General features: G+C 42.7%; 1 protein-coding gene across 1 annotated transcript in view; it reads right to left on the minus strand.

Annotated features, from left to right (window-relative positions):
* NKAIN2 (sodium/potassium transporting ATPase interacting 2) overlaps positions 1-13,575 on the minus strand; it is a 1,177,559-nt gene that overhangs the window by 503,143 nt on the left and 660,841 nt on the right. The gene's annotated exons all lie outside the window — the stretch shown is intronic.

Genomic DNA, 13,575 nt, shown 5'->3' on the forward strand with positions numbered 1-13,575 from the left:
TCTTAGAAAAAGAAAATCAAATAGCAATTGAATTTTTCCACAAACATTTTAAACCCTCGTGCCACTAACATGAGGATTTAGAGTACAGTTTACAATAGCAGTTTGCTGGGTGTGGGTGTCTGGTGCTAGGGGAGGATTTGGAGAGTTGACTTCTCACTGTTTGTACTTGTTCTTTCATTATTTTGAGTGATATAATGTTTTAATCAATAAATGCTCAATATTTCTGCAAAATAGTCTGGGTACTAATTATGCTTGTCTTAATTTTATAGAAGAAAGTGAAATTTAATGAATAGCTAATTTTTCCAATAAATAGCCAAGATTGGAAACCAAGTCTTCAATTTCACTACTATTATTACCACAATTATTACCACTACGCACAGTTTGTCAATGTAGAAATATAATTTAAGAGGAATTGTGTGAGAAATTTCCATAAAAAGTAAGACATACCTTACAAGTGATTCTACAAATGATGCAAAGAATGATCTTCAGTCTCAGGCCACTGTGTAACATGGATGATCAGGAAAATCGGTGTTGTGCTCCTTGGTTTTCAGTTAACTTTCCAAGCCTTCCTTTCTATAAGTCTGTCCGACACCTCAAGAGAAACAGACTATCCTGGATCTTATTCACTGCAGCTCAAAGAACGCCCACTCGGTCCCGGCAGTTTCCCACTGTGCCCCTTCATTTACTTCTTGACGATCTGACAGAGCAAGGTTCAGAAGAAAAGGACGCATATTTTTTTTTAAAGAAATGAAGGAAAGTCCAGAGAACTTGCTGTCCTAGGCTGGTAACTAACTGTAAAACAGGAATATATTTTCCACCATCACCAGCCTCTCAATGAGGCTGCTATCTTCTAGCAATGCTATGAAATGCATTTACTTTTCAATTGTTCTAGCGTTTGAAAATCAGTGGAAGAATTGTATTCTCTTCTGCCATAAATGCCCTTTGGCTATGTAATTGGTGCGAAGCCATGAAATAACCAAGTGCGTTGGAGATGCCTTGACCGCATGTCCAACAGTGACCGCTGCATTCAAGCCCGCCCTAAACGTTACCTAGCTCAGTGCAAAAACAGTAAACGAATGTTTCACTATTTCCATTATGGAAACTCCCTATCTAATTGTTCAAAGACTAAAAATCAATCTCTGTTTAGCTTATGGTTTGAAATGCTTAAGGGTCATTGCCGACTAAGTTTCTTCTCTGTGTCCACCACTAAGGAATAGCAGGGGTAAGAGAAATCCCACCAAAGGTGCTTTTGTTCAGTTAGCAAATACGTACTGGGAACATGCTGTGCAAGAAGGCTTGGCGTCGCTGTGATGATGCAGTCGGCTAGCAACTACAGAGTCAGGACTCATGCTTCCCAGTGGGCCTGAGGGGGAGGCTACGGCAGGCCATTCCATAGAGGTCATGAAAGATCACTATGTGTCAGAATTAGCACAACAACGAAGGCTTGTCTTATTATTACTATTTTTCACTCTACTATGTATAACTGTTGTGGGAGCGGTAATCAAGTAGTCAAACGATGTATTACATTTACAGAGTCAGGACAGAGGCGCAGCTGATGCAAGCCAGGTCGTTTTCAGCAGTCTCACGCACCTGGGACAGCAGTGCAAGGAAAAGGGACTCAAAGCAGCAGCGAGCCTTTGTGATGGTGCTGTGGGCAGAGGGCACTTACTACACTGGCTTCCAAAAGACAGAGCAAACCTGTCTGGGAAGCAAAACAGCCAGAATTCCCTTAGAATTACAGATGGTCAGAATGTGTCACGTCCTTTGGACATTTTTTTCCCAGAAAGGACCCAACCCTGGAGAAGGACATCATGCATGGCTAAGTAGTGGGTCAGTAAAGAAGGGAAACCCCCCCAAAAGTGAATTGGCATGGTAATTGCAAAAAATGGACTGAGACACCTGAGGATGATGTAGGAACTGGCAGTAGTTCACTGTGTTATTCATGAGAGCACCGTGAGTCAGAACTGCCTACACTGCACTTACAACACGATATATGCACACACGTATCCATGTATAGATAAATGGAATTATATCAGCTGCTTTGTTTCACAATAAAATCAAAATTATAAAAGGCTCCAACACTTAATATTTTCTTCCAGGAATGAGTTGTTGGCTCATACAGAATCCTAGCTCCAAATTAAGAACAATTAGTTCTTATATCATGGCCTGGCTTAATACTCAACGTCTTGAAATGATCACTAAAGATAAGGGTGCTGCAGCAAAGTGTGGCAAAGAAAGCAGAGGGTGCCCAGCTGTCAACATCAGTAGAAATAGTGCCTGAAAGACTTGTGTTTAAACAAGCAGCCTTCTAAGCACGGAGTCAATGAAGTCCACACAAAAGAAGCACACCAGCTTTAGGGCGATCTAAAGATGTCAATTACGAAACAGGGTGAGGAGAAAAGTATCAGAGCTAAAATTATGAGCACCTAAGTTGTAGAAGACTGTGGAGTGGAGTGAAAATCCAATACTCTCCTGCAGAGTATCTAGACAGAGACAGGGCTGCTGGCAGACCCATTCTAGCTAAAGGCAAGAGCCCTGAACAGCCTTGCTATCCTGCAGAGCCCACTGCAATCTTGATTATACTGGATCAAACTCGATACTTAGCCAGGTGAGCTCACCATAGTAACGACCTGAATACGTTCTGGGTGCAAGCATCTCTTAAAGGTTCCATGACAGAAATTTTCTCCTTGGCTTCTTGAATGTTGATGTGAGATTTCTCTCTCACAGAGATTACTTATATCTTTGTCTCTATATTATTATGATCTTACCCTTACCACCTTCGTATGATTTGATTTTCAATGTCTTTGGTTGGGTTTCCCAGATGTGAAGCACAGGAGGAGTGGCGGTATTCTGAAAGTAACTGATACAAGGTGTTATGAGGCTTACAGGGGTGGGCAATAGGGAGGGAAAGGATTTGGGGAGTCAATAATGAAGGTGGGAGGGAGGGAGCACTAGAACTGTCCATGAGTGCACAACACATTTTAAAGGTGATTTAACCATGAGGGGAGGAGGGGATGCTCTAAGATAGGTGTTGTGCTGATTGGACAATTACCTTTGATATGATTCAACAATTAGCATATTCAATTGTATGATATGTAAATTGTGTGCCAATAAGAATGTTGGAAAACAAATGTGACAGTTATATAATCTGTCAACTTGAGGAAGGGGTGGAGTCTAGCTTGTAATCAGGTCACAGCTTGAAGACCTCATTTGGAGGCGCAAAGGAGATCAATAGCTCACTGGAAGCCAGACACACTCTCTGCTACACATTCCTGTTGACCAGTCACATGGAGCTACGCTGATGGAGCCAGAGACCTGGAACTAGAGGAGCCACATGGTGACCCACAGCAGCAGTGAGGTGCTTCCACCAGACTTTCCACCCACTGGCTGTGATCTTCCTGTGTTCAGTGTTATTGCATGTACTGTATGAGTCTGAAGAGCAAATTTAGACTGGAATCAGACATATGGGCTAACAAACTTACGGACTTGATCTGGGCTGGGCTCAGGTGTTTGCTTAATATAAAATTACTCTTTGATATAAAGTTCTCTATTGCACACATATGAGTGTCTATGGATTTTTTTCTCTGATTAATCCATACTAATATAACAAACAAATGAATTTCATGCAACAAACACTGCTTTGCTCCATGGCCTTGTCACGATCACTGTCATGTTAGTCATTCTCCATGGAGCAGGGGAAAGAAGTAATTGGTTATAGTTCGCTGTTTGTATTGGAAAGAGGTAGAGCTTGCCTTCATCATAAATATGAAAATAATAAAGCACTCGTAATATTATCTAATTATTTTAAGCATTGATTTACATTGAACTCTGGCCTGAATTCATACTATTTTTCAAGTAACTTTCAGGGAACAATTTCAAGCAGTATCTTCCAGTATGCAAAGTACATGTTATTTTTCTCAAAAAACAAAGAATAAAATGATATATTAAAATTGGAGGTGTAAGTACTATTGATATGGCTTAGGTACCACCCTAAAGTTCCACCTCTATAAAGAAACAAAAGCTATCCATGCCTTCGAGGTGAGTAGTCAGATTATTTGTTTGGTATCAAGAAAACAGATACATTATTTTTTAATTGGAGAATTTCGTTTTGCAGAATAACCAGAAATGCTGGATTGCTAAATTGAAATTAGTCAACAACAGAATCCACTGAGTTCCCTCTGGGCTTAGACAACGGGGTAAGGAGAGCAGGGCCAGGAGCAGGGAGGTTAAAGGACTCACAAAATGAGCCGTTCGTGTGTTGACCATGTCTCTGCAGTGTCAACAGCAGTTGTTGATAGCCTCAGCCTTTGACACTTCCCCCTACACATCTGCGCACCCTCTGAGGATGCAGGGTCGAAACTCTGCTTCCCAGTATAGGGTTGAAAAATTATATGTAACCGTAGACTCTGTAGTCAGAGGGTAATTTTACTTCACGGAGCGTTATCTCTACGCATTCTGCCTCTTAGGTTTGAGAGACAAGGAAGTAAATGCTTTCACTGGGAGCTCCGAGTCTACTGCTCTGCCCTCAATAGTTACAGAGCTCCTCATTCGCTGGACAAATATTTATTGAGCCTCCACTCTATGTCAGGCCCTGGTGAACAAGACAAGGCATAGTCCTGGAATTTCAAAGGTCACATCATGCCAAATTGCCATTGACAGATTAAGAAAACAAAAGATCAAAAGGACAGACTAACTACAGATACCTGCTAACCCTTTGCCCACACGTATAAATAGCACATCATCAGCCACCAGGAAAGCTTGTGACCAGAATAATTCTCATGACATCAATCCTGTTGCAGTCTGCTATTTTTCTGGGAGCTCTAGCTGAAACTACTCAGTACACCTTGCACTGATGTTTGAGTGACTTTAGTCTGCAGCGCGACACCTCATTCTTTCATGTATGTTTGTCGAACCTTTCTACACTGCAAAGCACATGCTGGGTTCTTGAACACAGTTTGCATCTCATTGACATGGGAGTCAGACATTTTGATATTTACCTTCAAATACATCAACTAAAATAATTTTCCTTCAAAAATGCAACAAAGTTCTCTAAGTTGGCCCTTTTGATGTTGAGCGAGAGAAGAGAGAGAAAGTGTATCACTGCACACTACTCAGCCATACTAATGTGCTGGTTCCATAAATTGGTCTCCCTAGCTCCTCCTCAGCCTGTTTGCATTGGCTCCGTGCCCTTGCTAATTCACTGAAATAGTTCCACATCATGTAGTGAGTAGACCCTGCCCCAAGCCCCCTCCTTGTTACCCAGTCACCCTGGTCCCTCCTTTAAGACCCCTCCTCATCCTCTACAGAGCCAGCACAAAGCTTATCGAAGGGTTCTGGGACTCAGACCACTTCTATGTCCAGCCTAAGTTCTGACTAACATTTCCCAAGCAACGAAATAAACATGTTTTGAATATTAACTCTTTTTATTCCCTTCAGTAAAAATTTATGTCATGAGAACATTTTGTTTCAGTCTTTGGTAAGGGTAAGCTACATTTACCTTTGGATTTTGTGTCTCAGAATTTCTAGGGAAAGAAATTAGGAGAGAGAAAAATTGAACGCAACCAAAGTTTTCAAATATTCTCGGGGATATAAAAGATGGAGACCCACACACAGCTCATGATGAACCAGAAATCTTCATTGACTGGGCTTTCCCATAAGCTCAGAAAATGTTCTACTTAGGGGCCAATGGTAACACTGAGGACAGCGTATGAAGCTGGACTGATTTCCAGGGAATTACCCATTTTCCCATTTCCAAAGTGGATTTTTATTTCCTTTCTTAAATTTCTGGTTCAAACTGCCCAAATCAGTTGAACCATCCTCACTGGTTTAAGCCCACAGACATTAACACACACACACGCACACACACACTGACACAAGCACCCATGTGCGCACGCACGCGCATACACACACTGACACAAGCACCCATGTGCGCACGCACGCGCATACACACACTCACACACACACACACACACACACACACACAGAGAAATAGGTCATCAATTTGATTTGACCTTTTGCCTCAAGAAAATCACTTTGTAACATACTCTGCTTTACCATTGATTTATGAGGTGGTTTATTTCCTGGGGACTTTCATAGATTACAAGGGACAAGGAAACTAATCCATGCTAAAATCCATGCTAATACTGTATGTAATACCCCTTCTCAGAGATAGCCTATTTGCATTTCAATTTATTTATTCTGTACTATTTAGTAAACACAAATTAATTAAGTACTCAGCACTATGCTTAACAAAGAAGGAGGAGAAAATGAATGCAAAGTCTCGACGCAGCGCAGCAGGTTGTAGCCACGGCCGTGTTGTGCAGGGGAGGTATTTTTATTTCTTTCCCTCTCCTTCTGAGTCGGGATCGACTAGATGGCAGTGAATTTCTTGTTCATGTGTCTTTCTTTCAGAATGCTGGTGGCCTAGTGGTTCCCGTCAAGCGGCTAACTGCATGCTCCGCTGTTCTCACCCAGCAGCCGCTCCACAGAGAGCAGTTCCAGAGCCTTGGATTCTCGCAGGAGCAGCTCTACCCGCTGGGACACTAGGAAATGGCATGGACTCAATGGCAGAGAATCTGCTGGAATTTGTGCTTGTTTGATTTCATCAGTGACTTTCACAGAGCTGGGGAACGTAGTGTCTTTCCGATGGCTGGAGAACTTCAGTTCGCAATTGACCTTCAGAAGAGCAAGCTCTATGTGGACAAGGACACTGGGAAGATAATGTGTAAACGGGTGAGAAAGAGGTCTTTACTAATAAGTAGACACAGAGTGTCTTTGACAAAACCAATTTGGGGAATTGCGGAGAAGGGGCCTGTAGGAGGTGAGTTGCTGCCAAACTTTAGTCACTAGACTAGCAGCACCAGTGACACTGGAAAGGGGCTAGGAAGGTAAACTCGTGACTGTCCTTGATCTGTCAGAAACTCAGGAGTCCAGGGTTAGCGGCCTGTGTTTTATTTAGCCTCTCAGGAGGGTCGAATTAAGAGAATGATCTCAGTAGATAGTTCCTGCCAAAGACTAATGATAGGATACGAAATGGCCAAGTGAGCACATTTTAATAAAAAGGTCTTACAATATTTATTAGTGTCTTGATGGCCAAATGAATTAAACTGGCCTTTCAAATAGGAATGAGGGCACGGACCATTTTTGCTTTTGTTTTATAGAAGAGAAGAAGTTCAAACACTTAGTTGTTAAAGTATAACAACAAGGAATGGTAACACAGTCCAGATCTGGTGGAATGGTCTAGAACAGACTGTTTAAGTCTTCAAATTACTGACATTTTGAGCGTAATGATTGTGTCCTGGAGGGCTGACCTGAACTTTGTAGAATGTGTAGCCACATCACATGCTTCCATTCACTGGATGCCTCTAGCACCCCCACAAATTGCAGAAACCACACATGTAATCCAAATGTGTCCAAACTCCCAAATGTTCTTAGGGGTAAAGTCAACCATGGTTGCGTGCCACGGCCTTAGAACAGTTCTATTTTATTTGTTTATTTTTTTTAACTTGAGTAATTTCACCTAGGATTTATTAACAACCAATATCTCTGTGGTACTTGGGTGATTTTGTCAACTAGACACTCCTGGCTAGGGGTGGAGTCAAATCTGTGAATCAAGTGCTAGCTTAATAACCCTGCCGTGGAGTAAGGCCCTTTATATGACAGTGAGGGACTCTGGGAACCGCATCTCTTTGCCACTTTGTCTCCCTTCCCCCCACCCACCCCTGCTGGTCTGTCACTGGAACTCTTTGTCTGTCGCTAGGGATGGTCCCAGGTGGGCCACCCAAGCCTGAGTGCTCTGGACCCAGCCAGGTTCCCACTGACCTTGATCCAGGAGACTAGGCACTAACCTCAGCCTGTGGGCTCCCTGCTTCGGCTTTCTGCACCACAGGCATGCAGTTCTGTGAGTCTGAATGGGGCTTGGCTAACGTCTGATCTAAGGACTTGCGTTGGACTGGGCTTACATGTTCTCTTGATGAGAAGTTGCTTCTTAATATAAAGTTCCTTCTTGTTCGTAGATGAGTGTCACTGGTTTGTTTCTCTAGACAACCTAGTCTAACATAATCTCTGATATCATTTGCTGTTAGATAGAGATGTTTAGAGCTGAATACTTTCACACTAGATGAGTTTACAGTTGAGTAGGAAGACTAATAGAAAGATATCTCTATACATTTAATCTATATATTAGACTTCATATTATGGGATAAGGATTTCCTGCTGTGCATTCTCAACATATGTATACATACATACGTACATTTACACGAAACCCAGCCATCTGCCATGGACTAGATTCTGACTCATATTAAACCTATAGGGTAGAACAGAACTGTCCTATATCTATATCTAAACTCATCTATACCTGACCTTTGGGTTTCTGAGAAGTTAAATCTTTAGATGCAGAAATACCCTCATCTTCCTCCTGCATACCAGACGGTGGGTTAGAATTGTAACTTTGGGGTTATCGGCTCAATATGCACCCCCCTGAGCCACTAGGGTGCACACACACACACACATATGCATATATGTTATATGATACTACTATGATTACGACTAAAAAGAAAGCCCCCTTTGAATGAGCTTTTTCTTGGGCTTTCCATTCATGGTTTTGTGATTAGTGTATTTCCTTAGTCTCTTTTCAATTTCTGGTCCTCCAAAAACGCAGCTGTCAAATCAAATTTGGCATGATCACGAGAATAGTCATATTCCAACATCACGTAACAGAGTGAAGGCTCACATCGATGCTGCTTTTCTCTGCAGCCTCACATTTTAGAAGAGAACTATTCCATCTTTGAAGAGTAGAAAACTCTTATTCTAATGTATATAGGTTTCTGTTCGTGGCACTTTGAAAGTGAGAAAGATCCATTTTGTAAACCACAAAGCCGTCCACAAATGTCCCACTACAAACGTTGCTACTGATATAGTGTGTGTTTTGCCCGGCCCACTGTGTCATTTCAAGCTTCACCGGACGCGTGTTGTGAGTGGACACATGCAATGAGTACCGAGGAACTAGACGTAGTGAATCAGCCAGACACTAGAGTATAATTTCTGTGCTTTCAGAAATTACGCTTTACGCAAAATGGTAGGGTCGATGTTGAGGATTCTGAACTCGTGGAGAAGGAAGATGGAGCTGAACATTCTGAACTCGTGTATAGGGTAGATGGAGCTGAGCATTTTGAACTCATGTATAGGGTAGATGGAGCTGAGCATGCTGAACTCGTGTATAGGGTAGATAGAGTGAGCATTCTGAACTCGTGTGTAGGGTAGATGGAGCTGAGCCTTCTGAAATCGTGTGTAGGTAGATGGAGTTGAGCATTTTGAACTCGTGTATAGGGTAGATGGAGCTGAACATTTTGAACTTGTGTATAGGGTAGATGGTGCTGAGCATTCTGAACTCATGTATAGGGTAGGTGTAGCTGAGCATGCTGAACTCGTGTACAGGGTAGATGGAGCTGAACATTCTGAACTCGTGTATAGGGTAGGTGTAGCTGAGCATTCTGAACTCGTGTACAGGGTAGATGGTGCTGAGCATTCTGAACTCATGTATAGGGTAGATGGAGCTGAGCATTCTGAACTCGTGTATAGGGTAGATGGAGCTGAGCATGCTGAACTCGTGTATAGGGTAGATGGAGTGAGCATTCTAAACTCGTGTATAGGGGAGATGGAGCTGAACATTCTGAACTCATGCATAGGGTAGATGGAGCTGAGCATTCTGAACTTGTGTATAGGGTAGATGGAGCTGAGCATTCTGAACTCGTGTATAGGGTAGATGGAGATGAGCATTCTGAACTTGTGTATAGGGTAGATGGTGCTGAGCATTCTGAACTCGTGTGTAGGGTAGATGGAGCTGAGCATGCTGAACTCATGTGTAGGGTAGATGGAGCTGAGCATGCTGAACTCGTGTGTAGGGTAGATGGAGCTGAGCATGCTGAACTCATGTATAGGGTAGATGGAGCTGAACATTCTGAACTCATGCATAGGGTAGATGGAGCTGAGCATGCTGAACTCGTGTGTAGGGTAGATGGAGCTGAGCATTCTGAACTCGTGTATAGGGTAGATGGAGATGAGCATTCTGAACTCGTGTATAGGGTAGATGGTGCTGAGCATTCTGAACTCGTGTGTAGGGTAGATGGAGCTGAGCATGCTGAACTCATGTGTAGGGTAGATGGAGCTGAGCATGCTGAACTCGTGTGTAGGGTAGATGGAGCTGAGCATGCTGAACTCGTGTGTAGGGTAGATGGAGCTGAGCATGCTGAACTCATGTATAGGGTAGATGGAGCTGAGCATGCTGAACTTGTGTGTAGGGTAGATGGAGCTGAGCATGCTGAACTCGTGTGTAGGGTAGATGGAGCTGAGCATGCTGAACTCGTGTGTAGGGTAGATGGAGCTGAGCATGCTGAACTCGTGTGTAGGGTAGATGGAGCTGAGCATGCTGAACTCGTGTGTAGGGTAGATGGAGCTGAGCATGCTGAACTCATGTATAGGGTAGATGGAGCTGAGCATGCTGAACTTGTGTGTAGGGTAGATGGAGCTGAGCATGCTGAACTCGTGTGTAGGGTAGATGGAGCTGAGCATGCTGAACTCGTGTGTAGGGTAGATGGAGCTGAGCATGCTGAACTCGTGTCTAGGGTAGATGGAGCTGAGCATGCTGAACTCTTTTATAGGGTTGATGGTGCTGAGCATGCTGAAGCTAGTTCAGAGCTCCTTTCCTTCATTTTTGAAGAATCATAAGAAGCAAACAGTAACCACCTTCACACAGAAATAAAAACCTTTAAGGTTCACTTAAGCCAACTTTATTTACAGAACAGAAGACGAAGAACCCAAGATGTTAGTATCTGCTTCTTATTTTTTAATACATGAACTCTTTCCACCTATATACCTACTTACCTACCTATCTGCCTGCCAATCTATACACCTATATGCCTACTTTTCTATATATATCTCTCTCTGTCTATCATCTATCTATCTTTATCCATCCATGCATCTATTTATTTCAAGGGAAGATTCTAATAATAAATCCATAAATATAAAATATAAAAAAACAGTAGGGGAGAGGAGGTCTTGACCCTGGCTACTCATCAGAAATGCCTACAGACAAGTTGAAAATATAATTTATTATTCAATTTGGGACACACTTGAGAGTAAAAGGCTGTTATCAGCAATTCACAGTGGAATAACAAGGACCTGAGCAAAGGAGGACTATTATCCTTGTAGCCCTAGACAATGAATGAATGAAAACAAGGAAGAAAATGGCGTGATTTCAGAGATACTGATGCAGTGCTTTTGGCCTGCAGCCTGGGAATGTTTATGTTTAAAGAGGCATTAGAGCCTGGGAATATTTATGTCTAAGAGTCATCACAATCTTGCAGTGCTGAGACAAAGACTGCTTCAAGAATGGACAGGGATGTAAGAGACACATCCCCGTAGGTCAGTAAGCAGTGTCCAGGATGTGAGAGGGTTGTCAGTAGCTAAGGGACACCTATTTCTCTTTTCACAGCGTCTCAAAGCACCTCCACTATCTCTTTGGCCTGTTCCATCCTGCGGATTGTCTTACTGCATCACTGCCTTTAAAACTGCCCAACAGAACCCTGCACACTTCCCATCTGGCGACAAGAGACCATATTCAGGTGCTGAGCCTTTCCCACTGTGACACATGACACATTTGGGCAGACTTTGGCACCATGTGACATTCTCTGCAGCAGCCACCTCATTTGGACTCTGTGCCATCTCAGGGACATTATTTTAAATGGTCAGCACAAGTGAAATTAATGAGTCTTGGCCACTCAGTAACATCAGTGGCTTTTAGTTAGAAATCAAGTTAAGGGGAACTGGCCAAGTTCATTTAGCAACCGTGTACCACATATAAATACAAACACATACATCATCCGATTCATCTCAACAATTGCTGTGATACCTCTGGCCTGTCCGCTTCACGCGGGCGCTGGGGGCAGGGTGCTTGCCTGTCGGGCAGCAATCCGCGAGGTGGGCAGTTGGAAACCACGAGCCACTCAGGGGAGGAAATGGGGCTGTTTACTCCTGTGATGAGTTACTGACTCAGAAACTCACAGGGACAGTTTGATCCAGTCCTATACTTGGGACACTAGGGCAGTGAGTTTGGTCTTGGTGTAGTCTGCTTTTGAAAAACTAGTTCTTGCAAATCCTTAGGAGCACGATTTTACTCTGACTCTGTGGGGTCAAGAAGAACCAGCGTGAACTCCAAGGCAAGCAGCCACAGCGTCCTGACAACAAGCCCTGGGTGTGGACTGGTAAGTGCCAGCCAATGACAATCAAATGACCCAGTGTGATCCCGTTCAACATTTGAATGTGTCCTTATAATTTTGCATACATACTTAACTCCTTTTCCATGGCAGGTTTTTTTTTTAAAGCAGTCACTCTAGTACACTTGCTTTATTAATTAATTTCAAGTATTTGTACCTATTGCCCATGGTTTGTGCCCAACTACAGTTTTAGTTCTTCAGGGCCGCTATCATAGAAGTGGGTGACTTTAACAAACAGAACAGTCATTTCCTTACTGCTCTGGAGGCTAGAAGCCTGAATTACAGGTGCTGACTCTGGGGCCTGGCTGTGTCTGCTCTGGAGGATGATCCTTGTTTCTCTTGAGCTTCTGCTCCTGGGGGATCTTGGTGTGGCTCTCTTCTCTCTTCATTGTCCCTGCTTGCTCACTTACTTGTTTAATCTCTTTAGATATCAAAAGAGATGGTCTGACTCTATAGTCACACTATTTTATTAACATAGCAATGAAAACCCATTTCCAAGTGGAATTATAACCAAAGATATGTTGTTCTGCGATCATCAAGTGCCCTTGGATTCATTCTAACTCATAGTAGCCTATACACTGGAATAGCGTCTCCTCTCATCCCCTCTTCCCTCCAAGTTCCCGGGGGCTGTCATTGTTATGAGGGAAGATCACCATTTGCTTCCTCCTTTGGAGTCACTGGTAGGCTGAAGCAGTGACCTTTGAGTTCGCTGCTGAGCATTTAACTATTATGCCATCAGGGCTCAGTAACCACCTTACAGGAGTTAGGATTGGGAACAAAATACAGCGTATCTCACTATCATCAAGCCAGAGGTTAATGTTGTCAACATCCCAGGTGGTGTCATAGGAAATTAAAACAAAAGCCTGGGGATGAGCTTCGTGTTGTTAATTGCCATTGAGTCAATTAGAACTCTTGGTAAATTCATGCCGAGAAAATGCCAAAGGTTATTTTGGCTATAATCTTTAAACAAACTGTGAGTCATCTATTATTTTTATCTATCTATCTATCTATCTATCTATCTATCTATCTATCTATCTATCTAAATACCTATTTATCAGAGGACAGAAACCACTAATCCTTGGGCGAGTAGCTGATCACCAACCACTTGTGTCACCCACAAGTGACACAATTTTATTTTTGGCAAAGAATAAAATAATATAAAAGTTTACTAAGTTCATTATTTTTAAGAGTTTGAACTTTTGCATCTTGGGAAACATATATTTAACACAAACAAACATGATAATTTCAAAGAGCAGCAAATAAATAGAGAGAATTAATTGGGACAAAATGGCAGGAATCATTT

Source organism: Tenrec ecaudatus, chromosome 7 (assembly GCF_050624435.1).
Source record: "Tenrec ecaudatus isolate mTenEca1 chromosome 7, mTenEca1.hap1, whole genome shotgun sequence".
Classification (NCBI taxonomy): domain Eukaryota; kingdom Metazoa; phylum Chordata; class Mammalia; order Afrosoricida; family Tenrecidae; genus Tenrec; species Tenrec ecaudatus.